At 42.2% G+C, this 13,187-nt stretch overlaps 1 protein-coding gene across 10 annotated transcripts in view; it reads left to right on the top strand.

Moving 5' to 3' along the window:
• The window catches only part of APP (amyloid beta precursor protein), a 323,444-nt gene that overhangs the window by 264,054 nt on the left and 46,203 nt on the right, over positions 1-13,187 (top strand). The gene's annotated exons all lie outside the window — the stretch shown is intronic.

Below are 13,187 nucleotides of genomic sequence, written 5' to 3'. Positions count from 1 at the left end.
CAATTCCGACCCGCAAAGGCCGGTTTTATCGCTAATCCCCTCGTCGGAGGTGGTGTAAAGAAACCGGTTTAAAGGACCCTTTAAATCGAAAGAAAGGGCTTCGTTGTGTGGACGTGTCCAGGCTTAATTCGGTTTAACGCTGCTAAAGTCGACCTAAACCCGTAGTGTAGACCAGGCCTAAGTCTTCCTCCAAGTCCACCTCAAAAAAATTGGACATTCCTTCCACCAACATGGCCCAAGGGGATGTAATATGTTCTAAGTCTCACAGAAGAAGATTCTTAAACAGTGGTATCCACTGGTTCCAAGCTAGCAGTGCATCAGTGCCGCTGTCTCCAGCCCTCATAACACCCGAGACCCTCCGGCACCAGCAAAGATTTCATTGAGATCCAGATCCATGGCTGTTCCTCAAGATATCTTTGCTCTTTCTTCCCTCATCTCTGGACAAAACTATCATCATCGATGTGTCCCTGCGAGGCTGGGGAGACCATATGGACAACCACATGACACAAAGGGACACGGTCACCTGGAGAATCCAGGATGCAGATCAATATTCTGGAACTTCAAGCAATAAGGAAGGCATGCAAGTTCTATCTTCCACTCATTTTCTCCCTCATGTCCTGATCATGTCAGACAACACCACCACCATTTTCTGCATCAACAAACGGGGGGCGGAGGTTTGAAATCCACAGCCCTGTATGTGGAAGTGGTCAATCTCTGGAACTGGTGCATCAGCACTCAGATCACCCTATCCCCAGCCTACTTTCCGGGGATGCAGATTGTGCTCGCGGACTCACTCAGCAGGCACTTTGCAATTGACGAGTGGGAATTTCACGATGGAGTACTACACAACATCTTCACGCAGAGGGGAATTCCAACCAGAGACATATTTGCTTCTCAGGCCAACAAGTGTGCCACATATTGCTCCCAGGGAGCCCTCAGTTACCACTCTCAGGGCAATGCTTTCTTGGTCAGACCAGCACAACTGTGTCTTCCCCCCACTATTGCTCAAATCTCAGGTGCTACCTAAATCTGATGAGACACGGTGACAGTCATCATGATCGCCCCCTTTTGGCCGAGACAGTTCTAGTTCCCCAACCTGCTGTAGATATCATCCCATCCACCGATTATCATCCCGAATTTCCCGAACCTTCTGACCCAGTGCAGCAGCAGGATCAAGCACCCCAATTCATGACCGCTCCACTTCAGAGTGTGGTATTTGGACGGGCATCAACCCTAGAACGGGCTTGTTCCTCGCAGGACATTCTCTCTAAGAACAGGAAAGAATCCACGAGGCAATGTTACTGGGCTAGTAACATGCTTTTCCTCTTGGGTACAATAAAAAGCTGTTCGACCAGAAGCTGAAGATATTTCCCTTATCTTGGACTACATTCTAACTTTGAAGCCATTGGGTCTCGCTCTCAGCTCCTTGCAGGTCCACCTTGCGGCTATTAGCACGTTCCATTCTCCTGCGGAGGGTTACTCCGTTTTTTCACACTCGCTAACTGCTAGATTTTTGGAAAGGTCTCCTAAGAATCTTCCCTCCTCTCCAAAACATTACACCTTAATGGGATCTGAATCTGGTACTCTCGGTATTGACAAAATCCCCTTTGAGACGCTGGCAACCTGCTCCATGTCCCTCCTTTCCAGGAAGGTTGCCTTTCTTGTAGCCATCACTTCAGCTAGAAGGGTTGGTGAACTCGGAACTATAATGGCAGACCCACCATTTTTGGTGTTTCACAAGGATAAGGTTTCTTTATGCAGACACCCAACATTTTTACCGAAGGTGGTCTTGCAATTTCCTCTTAACCAATCCATTCACTTACCTGTTTTCTTTCCAAAACCGCACTCGTCTGCAGAAGAATGTAGACTCCATTTCCTTGATCAATGAGCCTTGGCCTTTTATCTGCAGAGAATAAGGACAATTGGGAAGTCCCCAAGACCCATTTGTTGCAGTAGCAACCATCAGATTCTCTCAGGGAACATGCCATCTCGACCCAGAGATCACCCACAGTGAAATACTACAGTGACCATCACTCAAAGAAGAGGTTACTCACCTGTAACTGGAGTTTCTTTGAGATGTGTGATCCCTACCTGTATTCTACTACCCACCCTCCTGCCCCTTTGCTTCAGATCTGTCAGATTCACAGGGATAAGGAACTGGAGACATAATTGGTCCATCAACCTACTTTATCACTTTGGACAGAAGCACAAGGCGAGTCAGGGTGCATGCACGGACCAACAGAAACTACTTGCAAATTCTTCTACTCCAGGCGTAATTCATGGTGAAATACAGATAGGGACTGCATATCTTGAAGGCCCTCCAGTTACAGAGAAGTCGAAGTCTATTGAGCTTATTCCTGATACTAACGAACTCAGGATCCCTCTGATTCTGAGTACAGATCAGCTTAAAACCTATACTGTGTCAAGTCTGTATTGTGAAGTGATTTGTAATTCTTTGTAATTTTCCTAAACCCATGTAAAAAGAATTCTAGGGTATGTAGAGAAGTAAAATATTAATAAAACTGTATGTTGTATCACTGTAACAGTTCCAAGGCCAGAAATTCTGAAGTTCCCATTAAAAAGACAAAGATTTCATGAAATATCTTTTGTAAGAAAGAATTGGCTTAGAAAATCTGAGTTGATGAAAAAGCTTGATAATATCCAGATCTGAGCTTATTCATACACACAGTCTATTTGAATAATGAATTGCCAGGAATAGCGCTTTTGAAAATAATTCTTTTCTGCAGCTGGAGAATTGGCTTGGGTGCAATGTTCCCTCTAATTTTTCCCATCCATGTGTGGAATGAATTTTGTTATGTGCACCATATGCAGGTGATGGGTGGCGGGGGTGGGGTTCAGAGTGTGAGAGAAGGCTCAGGGCTGGGGCAGCGAGTTGGGGCGTGGGGTGGTGAGGGCGTGGATGCGGCTGGGGATGAAGGGTTCAGGATGTGGGAGGGGGCTCAGGCCTGGGGCAGAGGGTTGGGGTGCAGGGGGGTGAGGGCTTTGGCTGGGGCTGTGGGCTCTGGGGTGGGGCTGAGGATGAGGGGTACGGGGTGGTGGGGTGGGGTCAGGGATGAGGGGTTTGGGATGCAGGCTGCCCTGGGACCGCAGCAGGGAGAGAGGACTCCCCCCAGCCCTCTCTCCCTGCCACAGCAGTTCTGGGGTTGGTGCCTAGGGAGAGGTGCCTCTACCTGGCCGCAAGAGCTCTGGGTGCTGGGGGAGTGCAGCTCTCCCCGGCCACAACAGGTCCGGAGCTGTGGCTGCGGGAGAGATGCCTCTCCCCGCCGTAGCCCTTGATAGGCTGCTGTGTGGCTGTGCAGCCACGCAGCTTAGAGGGAACTTAGCTTGATTTTTTTTTTTAATTTTAGTTCTCTGCATGATTATTTGCTTACTATTTCCAGAGCTACAGCTTACTGCAGAGCTCCTCATGAACCATTTGTGCCTTGAGGAATTAGCACCCCATCTTTTTTATTAAGAGACCTAGCCCTGTTGATCATAGTTTTTCAATAAATTAAGAAACAAATGCAAGCCTTCCTCAGCCCTTAAGCCTCCTGACTGCATGCCCAGTAGAGAAGGTTTATCAGTGGAAACCAGGTGTCCTTTTTTCATAAACACACGAGAATATGTATGTAGCAATAAGATTCAGCAGGGAGCTCTGCCCTTAACCTGGAAATCCCTTAAGATTCTTATACTGAGCCAAGAATTCTAGCATAGTTCTATTGGGAATCCTGTATTGTGCCTGGGATACTAGCAGATATACAGAGAATCTTCCGTTTAACAGTATGTATAGAGCCCTGCAAATCTGTGGATCGGATGCGGATATAAATTTTTGTATCCACACAGGGCTCTCAGTATGTAGACCCTTGCAGAGACTCTTGCATTGAGATAGAGAATCCAACAGTTTCACAGTGTATCCTCTGTTTAAACCAGAATTCCTGAAATGGATTGTGGGAAATCAGGAGATTTTGAAGATGCTAACACTGAAAAACATGGGAATGGAAGGTGATTTTAGGTCCCTGAGAGAGAGAGAAATACAGGAATCTTTCTTGTCCCACCCCTTTGTCGTGTGTGCACTGCTTTGACTGCATTGGTTGACTTCACTGGAGGAGAATTATATGGTTGAGGGATCCAAAATAACAAATCCAGTTCTCAAGCAAAAGCAACCCAGTGTTCTGCACGTGGCAATTTGTCATTAATACATGCAGTGAAGAAGGTGGCAGGAACTTAGTTATGGTACAGTTCATATCAATTGCCGTCACTGCCAGCGGTGATTTCTGACTAGTTGGTAAGCATAGCTGGTTTTTAAAAAATTAAAATAAAAAAATCGTTGCACGTATAGATATGTAAAAGGACCTGTGCAACAAAGAAAGAAAGCAGCTTTTGCATCCTTTTGCTTCTTAATACTTTTGTTGAATATTTGTATATCATAGTAATAGGTGCCTTATATACTTATTCTCGCTAGCTAGCTAGACTCGTGCTATAAAAGTCAGTCTCAACAATAATAGCAAGAGCATTGCAGATATTGATGCTGGCTGAATACTTGCCCTTGGTGTTAGGAAAATCAGCGTCCGTCTCAGAAACACAATACTAGTGAGGACTAGAATCCAACTGTGTGTGTCTTGTGACAACGCTGGGAGACATATAGACAAGTTATTTGCCCAGGAAAATATGTCTGCCTCCCTGGATGCTATGATCTCTCAAAGGATAATGAGACAACACATGCTACAGTTCATACCAGGTTGCAGTCTGTGAGTGACATAGACCATAGCATTGAGCACTGCTATTCAGAGATGGAAATATGTTCCTTGGATGTATGAGTGGCCTTGAGTGTCTGATGAGAACAGTAATATTACACCCACAACACACAGGAGAATAACTATCTGATTAGCTTAGAATTTGTATTCTCCTGGTCTGATAAATTTCATGTAATATGCAGTTTGTATAAGACATCAGGCAGAGCAGTGGTGGGGTGTGAGAGGAGACAGCAAGGCCAGCTTGACATATCTACTTTAAATCCTCATCTGATTAAAGTATTTACCAGTGTATGGAAGGAAGCAACTTGTTGCCAGGAATGGCGCAGCAGGCACAGATTCTGAATCTTATAATGGTGACATTAGAGCTCTGTTTATCAGTCAAGTATGCCGAGGTCAGGCAGAATGTTGTTACTACTTCTACTGTGCTCAGTTCTCAAAGCAGTGTCTCTGGTTCCCAGTGGAGCCAACAGCAAGATCTGCATCCCAGCCTGCTAAGGCCATGCAACAGCTAGACTCTGAAACAATTGAGAGGAAGGGGTAGGTAAATCTGATGCAAACTGCAATCCTGTCCCTGTGTCCCTTTTCTGCTTGTTGAACCCCCTGGTGTTGAGCAACACGTGACAGGTTACAGCACGTTGATGGCAGGGGCCAGCCAGAAAGTATTTCTGAAGAAAAGCAGTCCCAGAATTGAACGCACAGTTGAATGAAAGTGGCTGAGTTTTGTATGTCATGTACAATTCAAAGTATGGCAAAGCTGTGGCAAATCACAGTGTCATATTGCCCTCCCGTCCCCAGACCATCTGCAGCAGCAATTCCTGCGCTCAGACATCCCCTGCCATTCTGTTTAGTCCTCTCTGGCCACAAGGATGATGAGATTGGGGCAGGCATACTCAAACAGCCCACATACACACAGGTGCACTTGTCCACACATCATTTCCAATAGTAGTATGGACATGCTCTCCCCCGCAAAATCCATATCACAGGTGTTTAGGTATATACAATAACATTCACTTTCCAGAGAATTTGCTGTAAAACCCTTAGTGAGCCTTCATCTTTTCCTCCAACTTTCAGCTATTGAACATTGTGATTTGGTATTTTAATTGGTTAGAACTTTACTGAAAATGCATTGCGAGGTTGCCTTTCTTAAAAGTGGTTTAAAAAGTTCTGATCTACTCCCACAAAAAGATGTGAATTCTGTGTTAAGTCTTACACAGTGCTTTTACAATCTTTATATGCTTAAGTACTAGTGTAAGGTGACCCAGCTTGAAATTCTCTGATAGACAGACAGGCTATCTCTAGCATGTGCCGAGTGGCTTTGATAGTGCTGTGGCTAGTTTATATTGCATTATTTTTGATGGTTTATGTATTTTTATGTTTACAATATTCATCAGACATATTAAATCAGCTGTTTTGAGCAGCTGCAATTTTGAACTCACTATAAAACTGCATTTTTGCCTTTTAGATAGCTTATAAAAGAGTCTTATCACAATACTAGTGACAGCAAAATGATATAGTCAACAAATATGTATGTTTCAGACGTTAACATCATAACTCTGCTGTTTTTTAATAGGCAAAGATAGTTGACAGGTTGAATGTCAGCTATATGTCGCTTCAGGCTTTGTAAATTCTACACATCATTAGGCGTTTTGCAAGAGCTGATGAACCTGAGCTATTTCATGTATTTGGAGGCTCAGCTCTGTCTGCTGCTGAAGTACCTTTTTGGGGTTGGGGTAGAAAGAAAAAGATCTTAGGAAAGGTTTCTTCCCTCACACCCTGATTCCTGTTTCTGAGTTGCTCTCATCTTTTATCTAGATTACTAGTTTGCCATAGGAAAACTGGTAGAGAATGCTAGGTGATTAAAAAGGAAGTATTGGTTCCCTCCGTTCAGATTGGTGCTCTCAAGTATTTATGTTGCTATACTATATCCTCCCCATCTTTTGTAGCTACATGATGTATTCTGCCTTGCTACTACCACTAATGTTCTTCAGCAAAGATGCTAATCCCGATTTTTCCATGCACAAACTTTCTTTTAAACTTAATTGCATAAATATTGACATGACTTTAGGTAACAAAAGAAACTCTGGAATCTGCAGACACTGTGAAAGGGATGGATGGTTTTACATTTTAGAAGAAAATTTACAAATCTGGAAAAATATGGGGCACTCTGCCTTTTAACTTTCAGAGCTGATCAGAATAGAAAAGTCTCATGAGGTTTATTTTGGAATATTTTTCCCCTGGCTTAAAAGAGAGCATCTGAAAATCTGTTTTATTTTAGTTTCTTCCTTTGAAGAGATGTGGTCTAGTGATTCAAACACTGGACTGGAGACCGGGAACTCCTGAGTTCTAATGCTGACTCTAGGACTATAGACTTGGATGAGGCACCACCTCTCAAACTCAAACTATTTCAATTCTCTTCCTCAGTTTCCTCACTTCTAGAATAGGAGAATATGCCTTACTTATCTCACAGGAGCACTGGGAGGATTAATTGGGTAATATTTGTAAAGTGTTTGCTAAACCAAGTGCTTATTATGATCAAAAGCCACTAATTAGAGTACTAGCCAAAAGAACAAATCTAAGGACAGGCAAAGCTGTATGGGTGGACATAGAGGTTAAGAAAACAAGCTCCAATTTCAAGCAAGATACTCTTGACCAACCTTCTGAATTAAGCAGATGAAATTGTGTGCATATATTTGCACACGGCTGTCTTCCATGCATAAACGCAGAGGAGCCCCAGTCTTAACTGGGATCCCTAGGCTCCCCGTATAAGTAAATAAATAAGGAATTCGCAGTGTGTAGTCACAAACCAGACTAGGTATGATCACTTAGACTAACTGATGTGTGTGTGCACAAACACCTAGAATTTACATTTGTATATTAGGTATTTATGTACATAAATTACACATGCAAATATGCACACACTTAAATTTGAAAATCTAGCCTTTTTTGTGTGAATACTGTATCCTTCATCCCAAAAGCCCTTCTACCTTTGAAATTTCCACTATGCCAGTTGTCTTCTTAAACCACCTTAATTTCAGAGTCGCTTCAGGATATGCTTAGAAGTTTTTAATCTGGTGAAGGTCTTTCAATGAAAATTTTGACACTCACAATGTTGACATCCCATTCTACCCCCCAAAAAATCAATTAATTTAAAAAATAAAATAAAAAACCATACCCAAGCAGAGTTTTACTTCAAAAAGGAAGATGTGCCAGAGACTCCATTAATGTCATTAGGGACTCTACTATTCCTATTGACTTAACACGAAAGACACTTGGATAGTACGGTGATGGACAGCTGTTTCAAACGCTGAGAGAGAGAGTTTGTGCTTGAGATTTCAATTGAGCAAATAGCCAAAGTCCATCAGCGTCTTTTAAAATCAAGCATACCCCAGCCCCTGGTGGAATATTATCAAAGATAAGCAGCTTGTTAATAGACAGTACATTAGACTTGTTGAGAAAGGAAATTAAGGGTTTGTTCTTGCCTTATCTAGCAAAGCACTTAAGCATCAGACTGATCACATGCTGAAAGTTGAGGACATGCTTAAGTGCTTTGCTATTTGGAACTAGAGAGCTCAGCCTTCGCATGATAAAGCCCTAAGTGGAGGTTTATTGAAGTTACGATTAGTTTGTGGACAGGGTGATCTCAAAAGGTTACGATCAGAATCCAGAGCTTTTGGGAAGGGGGTTAACCAGGCTTCCAGTTAGAGAGTTTTTGACCTTGCTAAGTAAATCTTCTGTTTTCTAAACTGAACATATTCCAAAGTGAAGCTCTCCCATCTAAATACTTCTATCTCACTGCTTACATGAACTTCACCAGTGTAGTTTCTGAATGACCAACAGTCATTAATAGACTTTATCCTCACAACACCCCTGTAAAGGAAGGCAGTATTATTCTCATTTTACAGATGGAGACCTGAGGCACAGGGAAGATTTAAGTGACCTAGTCATGGTCACACAGGAAGTCTGTGGCTGAGCCAGGACTTGAACCTGTGTCCACAGCCATCCCAGTGCTATGCACTATCAACTAGACCATCCTTCCTGCCAGTTAGTTACAGATTTGTACAAGAATGTAGCTTTGGATTTTTTTTCTCTACAACATTCTGGACATGTAAGTAATGGTAAGCAAAGATGAGAACTGAAGAGATGCAATACTTGTTGGTTATTAGGATACAGTCATAATACAGGATATTAGTACTTTCCTTACAGAACATTACATTGGTGCTATCTTTAGGGGTGAATTTATTGTTCTGTTAAGAAAGGTGGCTTTTGTCCTCTTTCAGTTTCGCACCTCTTCTTAAAAATTGCTTCTGCCAGTTTACTTAAGGGAATTGGGCAGGTAATACATCTTGCACTGAACTTAAAATGTCGTTCTTTTACTAGAGAACAAAAGTATGAAATTGAATCTTAAAGCTGTCTAGACTGCACATATCAGTTTAAGAAAGGTTAACTCTGATGAGAGACTTTGCAAATGTATGGCTTTCAATCAAATGAAGTGGCACTGGTTTAGTGAAGCAAGGTTCCTCTTCTAGAAATTGCATTACTCCTTATTATAGAAAAATATTTGCACTGAATATATGCATAGAATGTGTTTGAAAAACCACAGCTGTCTTAAACATGCTTAAGATACATTTGAAACGGTCTCCATTTTCGGAGTCAATATGCTGCGCCAAAGGAATATTTGTGCTCTGTGATCACCTCTTCCAACTTGCACCAAGTATCGGCGATAGCTGGGGTAGACCGAGACACCCAAGCCACACACTCACCCCCCAGCCAAGCCTCTTTATGCCAGTGTCCATGAGTAGTAGACAACTAAGTCAACTCTGTGCCACTTGAGATCCTCAGTGGTCCAGGTTTGGAGCCACTTTGTGCCAGCAGAGCACCACAGACCTGCCAGAGCATGGGATCTGTAACTGCTGCTTCTAGTTCATGCCTACTACTGCATGACAGGTTTTCAGTTTCTAATTGCTTGCTGAAAAAGAAAACATTTGCATCATTCTGCATAAGTCAGCCCTAGGTTATTGTCTAATGTGCCGCCTCAAACTCTAAGATGAATGAATGAATCATCTCTAGGGGTTCTGGATAAACTTTCCTGAAATAGCAAACAGTAACTATTTACAAAGCATTAGAGGTAACTGTCCACAACAGTTATGTACATCTGCTACAATACTCTATTTATGCTGCTAATATTCCAGTCACTGATCCAGACAGTGAATGTCTGGAATTCTTATCTAAGAATTTTTAACACTGCGACCTGTCATGCATATCCAATATAAAAATATCCTGGTTAGGATAGGATATGGCACTCTAACTAATAACATACAAAGTTAGGTTTTTCTCTGACATAATTCTCCGTTCAAATGTGCTCAGTGGGAGAGCACAGATGTACATTGCGTTCATGAGTAGTTGAACAGGATGATTCTAGCTAAACAAGATCTTACCTAAAAATAAATAGAAAAAGGATGATTGAAGCCATTTAATGTTACATAATAGATGGACTGAAGGAAACATTGCCCCTAATAGTGGGCTCCCATGCAACTGGGACATAAGAACACAAGAACATAACAAAGGCCCTATGGGTCAGACCAATGGTCCACCTAGCCCAGCATCCTATCTTCTGACAGTAGCCACTGCCAGGTGCTTGAGAGGGAATGAACAGAACAGGCAATCATCGAGTGATCCATCCCCTGTCGCCCACACCCAGCTTCTGGCAAACAGAGGCTAGGGACACCCAGAGCATGGTGTTGCATCCCTGCTCATCCTGGCTAATAACATTGATGGACCTATCTTCGAGGAACTTACACGGTTCTTTTTTAAACCCTGTTATAGTTTTGGACTTCACAACATCCCCTGGCAAGGAGTTCCATAGGTTGACATTGTGCGTTGTGTTAAGTACTTCCTTTTGTTTGTTTTAAACCTGTTGCCTATTAATTTCATTGGGTGACCTTTAGCTCTTGAGTTATGTGAAGTAGTAAATAACATTTTCTTATTCGCTTTCTCGATGCCAGTCAAGATTTTACAGACCTTAAAGGGATTGGAAATGGAGTCATTTTTCAGCAAAATAGTGTCTACCAACAAGGGACTCTCAAATGCCCAATTTAATTTCCCAGAATGACACCATCTGGGTAGGGTTCCAGTGTACAGCAATGGTTTCTTGTCATTATCCTGGTCTCTGCTAGAGAGCCATGTATATGAAATGTATTGTAAAAACTACTGAAATAAATACTGCTTTTATCTGTACTTTGCTATATGTGGCCAGGATACTCATCTCAAGAATATTCAGAGTATCCAAAATGCACTTTGCTTATAAATGCGGTATACACAGAACTATGAATAAGTATGTAAGACCTTATGTAACAAGGTAATAGTCTAAAGGTGCTCAGTTAAGGTGCAGAGAATTCTGACACTTTGTTTTAAATTGGTGCCTTTTAAGTAAATGGAATGCTTTGCTATGGCCAGAGAATCAGAGGAACCCAGAGTGATCAATTAAAAGTTCTGAATGGTTAATGTTTATATCTACCTTTAATTTCTGTAAATCCTTCCTTGGCCCCCCACTGCCACAGAAGTCAATGGGGGTCAATGATTTATGTGGGATTTGGACTGGGTCCTTAAGTACTGTCATTTCATATAAACCAGCTGATGCCTGGCTTTCTATTTTAAAGGCTGTGAGGATTTGTCCATACAATCTGTATGAGATTATGAACTCGCTGTATGTATCTTTACCAAGCTGCAGATTTCATTTTGAGGGTGCAGCTTTTTTGCCTTATCTGTTGAACTGAAATTTCAAAGGTTGTTATCATAGAATATCAGGGTTGGAAGGGACCTCAGGAGGTCATCTAGTCTAACCTGCTGCTCAAAGCGGGACCAATCCCCAGACAGATTTTTACCCCAGTTCCCTAAATAGCCCCTTCAAGGATTGAACTTACAACCCTGGGTTTAGCAGGCCAGTGCTCAAACCACTGAGCTATCCCTCCTCCCTAGAAGGTAAAGGGCTAACAAAAGAGGGTTCGTTTCAGAATAGTAGCCGTGTTAGTCTGTATCCGCAAAAAAAAAGAGGGTTGTTGACTCAAGTGAGTGACACTTGAAAGTAGTTGCTCTAGACAAGAGGCTGGATGCTTCCCAGAGGAACTGATTTAGCAGGGGAGAGGTCACCTAGCAACAAAATCACCTGGTACCATAGGATTCTGTCAGCCTCAACAGGAGACCAGGGAATAACCTGAGAGAAGAGAGTGGAATGTTATAAAGGACACAATTTCCTGTATTTGCTCTCACTCTTTGGCTATTTGTCACTAGCTTAAGATGAGGGAAGCTGCTGCAGGAGCCAGATGAGTTGGTGGCAGGGGCTAAGTTGCCTGCCTGCCTACCTACCTACCTGAACAGAAATGGGTCCCCAAGGACTCCCAGGGAAGGGTGAGCTAGAGTGAGGGGAAATACATGTAGGGTCTATTAATTTTGTATGGATCTGTGTATTTCTCATGTGACCAAGTAAAGAGCAATAACATGTTACAGGTCTGCATGTACTATATGACACAAGCTACCACATGGCTTTGGAAAGTTAAATGTAACCTAAAAGGCTCACACCTGTGGGTGGCATTCGGGGAGAGGTTGTTGTTTAACCTGTAAGGGGAATCTTAGACGTTAGCACTGGTTTCAGGGGCTGGACACCTGTGCCACATGGACACCGCTCTAAAGAGGGATGCTAGACAGATGGTCTGCACTCTGTGTGCCTAGGGACCTCAAAACTCTAAAAGTCTGTTCGGACTTTGGAGGATTAAAATGCCTGGGGATCCATAGGTTAGATTCCTCTCACAGCAGTCCCGTGGACCGCAGGCATTGGGAGTCTGACCAGGACTGTGATATAGAAATAGTTGTTTTGTATTTGAATTTTGCTATGTAGTTAGAGGATTTGCAGATGCTTATATCAATGTAGAAAATTTGATAACATTCTATAGAAATGTTTTATTTAAAGGCTTTTTCATAGAGTAATTTTAATTGTAAATCATTATATATTATAACTCACTTATTTGGGATATCTCGTTTATTTAGATTGCTCCCAGATAACCACTTGAGAGTAGTCTGATAGAGAAGAGTAACAACTGCTGATTAATCATGATAGAATTGGCAAAAGTTCTGCCTTTGTTCTGTATTCAACCAGTTCCAAGGCATTAAGTGGTTTTAACTAGGAGTTAAATAAGCGTTGAATTTTAAGCTTCAGGATTTTAACACAGATAATGCCAAGTCTAAATTAATATACTGAAATGTAGTGAATGTTATTGAATATAGTATTGTTTCAGTTGGGTCTTTTCAGACCTTTTCTAATGGCCTCTTTGCTTAATTGGGATGATAGGCTGACCACCAGAGTGTCCCAAGAGAATCTTACTGTATTGAAGAAAATATACTCTTAATTTGTGAATTGCATTAGCGGGACTCTCTTTATAT

The sequence above is a fragment of the Chrysemys picta genome, chromosome 1 (assembly GCF_011386835.1).
Source record: "Chrysemys picta bellii isolate R12L10 chromosome 1, ASM1138683v2, whole genome shotgun sequence".
Classification (NCBI taxonomy): domain Eukaryota; kingdom Metazoa; phylum Chordata; order Testudines; family Emydidae; genus Chrysemys; species Chrysemys picta.
The sequence above is the reverse complement of the archived record's forward strand: the minus strand, read 5'-3'. Positions and strand labels throughout refer to the sequence as shown.